We start from the raw sequence: 6,000 nt of genomic DNA on the forward strand, positions 1-6,000 counted from the left end.
CCTGAGCCACCTCCTCTGGTGGCAGAAACTGACACAACGTACAAGGTCCAAGAGGTCCTAGATGTCCATCGCAGGGCTCGCCAATGGGAGTACCTCCTTTCTTGGGAGGAATACGGACCCGAAGAGAATTCGTGTGAGCCAGCCCGAAACATTCTCGCTAAGACCCTCCTTTTGAATTTCCATCGTGCCCATCTGGGCAAACCCCGACCTCCAAGAGGGGACATAAAGGGGGGGGGGGGTGTACTATTATGCGTGCCACCCGCAGCAGCCCTGCGGCGCGGCCCTCTCACCTTTTCAGACGGACTCCAGCTGCTGGCTTCTCTTTGCTGGTGGTGGTGGGCCGCCAGCTCCGACCTCAGATTCCTTCCGGTGCCTCCGGCCCTGCTGCACTGCCCAGTGTTGCCAGCCAGGATGTTCCTGTTCGTCAGGCCTCTCCACATGGCCCGCGGAGGGATGCTGCCACCAGCACCGTGCCCCTTCCTAGGCATGAGCACGCACATCAGTTATTCCTTTAAAGGGCCTGTGGTGGGAACCTGGCTGCGGACCCGAATGCTGATGTCAGACCCTTCAGCGTATAAAAGCTCAGGCCTCACTCCATTGTGTTGCCTTTGCAACAGGTCTCCTCATGCTCCGAGTACTCGTTGCTATTCCTTGAATCGTCTCATCGTGTGTTCCTGTCTTCCTGAGGTTCATGGTTCCTGTTCTAGTTCCTATTCGTCTATGTGCTGGATTGACTCTCTGGACTTGACCTTCACTACGCCTGACTACTCTTCAGCTTCTCTCCAGCCCCGGACCTTCGCTTCGCCTGACTACTCTTCAGCTTCTCTCCAGCCCTGGACCTCCGCTAATCCTGACTACTCTTCAGCTACTCTCCAGCCCTGGATCTCTGCTACGTCTGACCATCTCTGCCTTCACCGCGCCCTGACCACTGCCTTGCCTGACCACGCCTGCCTTCTCCACGCCCTGACCCTTGCTTTGCATGACTACACTACAGACTCTCCTTCGTCCAGAGTTCTTTGTTGCTTGCCACAACTTCCATTCACTGCTGGCTCAGAATCCAGCCTCTCCTCACCTAACCTCTGGATGTGGACTTTCAAGGCTTAGGCCTTCCTTTGCTCGGGTGCCTCCAGTTCCCTATTGTTCCTTTGGCACCTGAGTCCTCGTATCGAATCCAGTCCAGGATAGAACCACACAATCTACAGTCTGCTGTCTCTGGGCTGAACAGCTACTCACCTCTAGCTAACCTCGAGGCCCACCTAAGTCCTGCCAGCCCCAGCACCCAAAGGCTCAACCCGAGGGGAACGAGGGCTGTTACATGTGAAGCTCCAAATGCCTCTTGCTTCAGCCCACTCCACCTGCTGATGGTGGGGATCCATAGGTCCTTGCCTCAGCCCAAGGGTCCACCTCCGACGCAACAGTATTTTGAACTTAAAAAGAGCTCAAATGTTGCTACTGTATTATTTTCACAAATTTCCTAAAGTATAATTATACCAATGCTGAGATTTAATGGAGAATTAAGAAAACTATTTTAGCTAGCTTAATGCAGCAGATTGATGGAGAAAAAAATTGCTATTTTTAGAAGCACTGGCAAGTTAGATGCAAAGCACTGATAAGCGAAAAGAAAATTTGAAAAAAAGCTTGCCATAGAAGCAAAAACTCATAATAACAACTTTTTCAAATACATCCAAAGCAGGACATCTATGAGGGAGTTGGTTGGACCATTAGATGATTGAAGGGTAAAAGGGGCACTTAGGAAAGACAAGGCCATAGCGGAAAGACTACATGAATTATTCAGTGTTTATGGAAACAGTATTTATTGGTGATGATTTGGAGGTACTGAAACAAATCACAGTGAACCTGGAAGATGTAATAATGCAAACTGACAGACTAAAGAGTAGCAAATCACATGGTCCAGAGTGTTTACATCTCAGAGTTCTGAAATAACTAAAAAATTGAATTGCAGAGCTAGTAATAGTTATTTGTAACATCATTAAAATTGTCTATTGTACCTGAAGATTGGAGGGTGGCTAATATAATGCCAATCTTTATTAAGGGCTTCAGAGGTGATCTGGTAAATTATAGACTAGTGAGCCTGATGTTGGCACTGGAAAAAATCATAGAAACTATTCTAAAGAATAAAATCACGGAAATATAGAGAGACAGGATTTAATGGAACACAGCCAGCAAGGATTTTGCCTCATTGATTTGCTTCAGTTTTTTTGAAGGGGTTAATAAATATGTGGATAATGGTGATCCAGTGAATATAGTGTATCTGGATTTTCAGAAGGTGTTGACAAAGTCCCTCATGAGAGGCTCCTCAGGAAATTAAAAAGTTATGGGATAGGAAGCAATGTCCTATTATGGATTGAGAACTGGTTAGCAAGAAACAAAGAATAGGACAAAATGGTCAGTTTTCTGAATGAAGGAAGGTAAATATGGAGTGCCCCAGGAATCTGTACTGAGACTGTTGCTTTTTATCATATTTATTAATGATCTGGAAAAGAGAACAAGTGAAGTGCTCAAATTTGCAGACAACACAAAATTATTCCAAATTTTAAAGCGCAAGTAAGAGAAATTGCAGAAGGATCTTAGGAGACTGGGCATCCAAGTGGCAGATGAAATTTAATGTGGACAAATACAAAGCAATGCACCTAGGGAAAAGTAATCCAAACTGTAGTTACACGATGTTAGGTTCCATATTAGTCACCACCCAGGAAAAGGATCTAGGCATCATCATGGATAATACACTGAAATCCTCAGCTCAGTGTGCAGCAGCAGTCAAAAATGCAAACAGAATGTTAGGAATTATTCGGAAAGGAAGGGAGAATAAAACAGAATATCATAATATTCCTGTATTGCTCCATGGTGAGACCACGTAAAATTCTGGTTGCTGCATCTCAAAAAAAAAAATATTGGAACTAAAAAAGGTACAGAAAAAAGTGACCAAAATGATAATGGGAATGGAATGGCTTCCCTATTGGAAAGACTAACGAGGTTAGGGATCTTCAGCTTGGAGAAGAAAACAGCTAAGGGTGTTATGAATCCAAAGACCAGATATATAAAGGATTTTTCCCATTTTGTGAAAGAGGCTTCTACATAACTCAGGAGTGCTGAGGTGCTGCTTATCATCAGAGCACCCCATACAAGCAGCACACTGATGCTATAGTCATACATCTTTGCATGGAAGAACGGCTAGCCAGATGCACTACATAAAAACATAAGAAATTGGCATGCTGGGTCAGACCAAGGGTCCATCAAGCCCAGCATCCTGTTTCCAACAGAGGCCAAACCAGGCCACAAGAACCTGGCAATTACTCAAACACCAAGAAGATCCCATGTTACTGATGCAATTAATAGCAGTGGCTATTCCCTAAGTAAACTTGATTAATAGCTGTTAATAGACTTCTTCTCCAAGAACCCATCCAAACCTTTTTTGAACCCAGCTACACTAACTGCACTAACCACATCCTCTGGCAACAAATTCCAGAGCTTTATTGTGCGTTGAGTGAAAAAGAATTTTCTCTGATTAGTCTTAAATGTGTTACTTGCTAACTTCATGGAATGCCCCCTAGTCCTAAATAGTTTTTCTCCTCATTTTCAGCCTGTGAGAAAAATGGTTAGTGTATCTGGCCCTTAAAGAGATAGCAATAAGTACCGAAAAACACCCTCCCCCTGCAAGTTGACACTTTGAGGAATCTAGTTAATAATGTTGCTTTAATAGGAATGAGAGTTAAGAAAAATATTGTTAAAAGCAGAAACAAACGAATATCAGACAAAGCAGGTTTGGTTTTTTTTGTCTACAGCATTACAAATTTCTCCTTTACCTGAGTTTCGCCCTTCAGTATGCTGCGTTCCTCCTTCCTGCCCTGCCTCTACCTCTCCAGTGTCCTATGTCCACTTCTCCTTTCTGCTGTCTGCATTTAAGTTTTTTCAGCTTGCGGTCATAGGCAGAAAAGGGGAAGAGAAACTTCCCTCTCTGGTGCTGCCAGCTGCAGGAGCAGGCCAGGGAGAGCCGGCAATGGCGCAGAGTGCCCTGCATGGGGATGCCAGGGAACGACCCAGGAAACAATGAAATGCAAGCCCTGGTTTCCCAGGGGAATGGCGGCTTCTGGTCATGTTGAAGGATGTTGCGCTGCGGCAACCTTATCCCCAGGCACTGTAAGAAGTTCACAGTTAATGTGGGGTTACTGCAGTAGGAGCTGGCAAAAAAAAACCAAAACAAACGCTTTGGTGATGAAGTTTCTCATATTGTAGCAATCTCTCTCTCTCTCTCTCTCTTGCAGACTGGGGCGCGCAGGCATAAAAGGCGGTGTTGCATCTGATCTTTAGCCAATTCATAAATATAGTCCTTGGTGGACAAAAAAAGGTATATTTTCTCGGAAAGATCACATCCTCATTTTAACATCTATTCCAAAACTGCGACTACTGGCTAGTCTTAATATCACATCAGTAGGGCCTTTAAGGCCATTTGTTTCAGTAAATATTTAGATGAGAATAAGAAGCACAACAGGTTTCTGAATAACTTGTGCCAGAGGCCAGCTACATTGGTGTCTGAGCTAAAACTCTTTGGAAAGTGATTTTTATAAAGGGGTTGGGTTCATGGCCTTTCCCTGCTGGTCTGGACCAGTGCTTCTCAAACCTGTCCTCAGCCTCCCCCCATCCTCCATCCAGCAGTCAGGTTTCCAAGATAACTAGAACAAATATGCATTAGACAGAGCTGCATGCACAGTTGCAACTGCATGCAAAATGGGTTTGGGGCGCGGACAGATTTTAGAACCACTACTCTAAACAGAAATGTCAGCGCATGCCTAAATCTGTCTCCATGATACTCCCCACCCGGCCAGTCGAATTTTCAGGGTCTCCATAATGAATGCACATCAGGTAAATCTGCATACATCAGAGCCCCAGTATATGCACATTTTCCTCATACATATTCATGCTGAATAAGACCAAAGGTCCATCAAGCCCAGCATCCTGTCTCTGACAGTGGCCAATCTGAGTCACAAAGTTCCCTGCAGATTCCAAACAGTAAATCCATTTCTTGCTGCTATCTCCCATGGATGAGTGTTGGCTGTCCCAGATCTACCTGGCTAATAATGCCTTTATGGACTTTTCCTCCAGGAACTTGTCCAAGCCCCTTTTAAATCTAGCTGTGCTAGATGCCTTGGCCACATCCTCCGGCAACAAATTCCACAGCTTGATTGCGTGCCTAGTGAAAACATGTTTTCTCCAATCAGTTTTAAAATCTGCTACCTATTAGTTTCCTGGAGTGTCCCCTAGTCTTAATATTATTTGAAAGCTAAATAACTGTCTCCTATTTACCTATTCCACCCCACTCATGATTTTATAAACCTCTATAACAGAGCTTGCCAAAGTGTGTGTCGCGACACTTTAGTGTGTCGCCTGCAGTGTGCCGGTGTCTCACGCAAGCCCGGTGCACGTGACAGGGCGGAGCAAGTGGTATACCGAGGAGAGGTCAGGGGGAGCCAATGCGGCCGCCGGTGGACCTCATCCCACTGGCAGCTGAGTAGTGAAGTATCGCTGTGCTGTGCCGGAGACACATAGCAGGAAGATCGGCAGGGCCGTGGTGGAGCTCACGTCACCACAGCCCGAAGAAAAAGGTCGTGTCTAAACGTGTAGGTACTCCTCCTCCTTCCTGCCCATGCGGCCCCGGAAGAAAGATGTTGCTGGAGCCGCGCGGACAGGAAGGAGGAGGAGCATCATCCGTGTGCAGAAGAGGAGCAGCGTTGTTGCAGCGGGTTGAGGAGGAGGCCTGGTAGCAGGGCCGCCACCGCGGATCAGCCCGAGAGGATCAGGGCCGCCGCCGCCACTGCCACAGATCGGCCTGAGAAGATCCGGGCCGCTGCGGATTGGCCCGAGAAGATGAGGGCCGCTGCTGCCGCAGATCGGCCCGAGACAATCAGGGCCGCTGCTGAGCCCATCTTGCAGCGACTTGTGAAGAGGAGACCCAGAAGCAAGAGAGAGGCTGAGGGCCCGTAG

The 6,000-nt window shown here is 46.6% G+C and overlaps 1 protein-coding gene across 1 annotated transcript in view; it reads right to left on the bottom strand.

The window, feature by feature from the left end:
• LRRC25 (leucine rich repeat containing 25) overlaps positions 1–3,878 on the bottom strand; it is a 41,860-nt gene extending 37,982 nt beyond the window's left edge. Inside the window, exon 1 of the mRNA XM_029614379.1 lies at positions 3,825–3,878. The gene's annotated coding sequence lies outside the window, so the exon portion shown is untranslated. The remainder of the gene's footprint in view (positions 1–3,824) is intronic.
• Positions 3,879–6,000: the final 2,122 nt, after the last annotated feature.

The sequence above is a fragment of the Rhinatrema bivittatum genome, chromosome 8 (assembly GCF_901001135.1).
Source record: "Rhinatrema bivittatum chromosome 8, aRhiBiv1.1, whole genome shotgun sequence".
In the NCBI taxonomy this organism is placed as follows: domain Eukaryota; kingdom Metazoa; phylum Chordata; class Amphibia; order Gymnophiona; family Rhinatrematidae; genus Rhinatrema; species Rhinatrema bivittatum.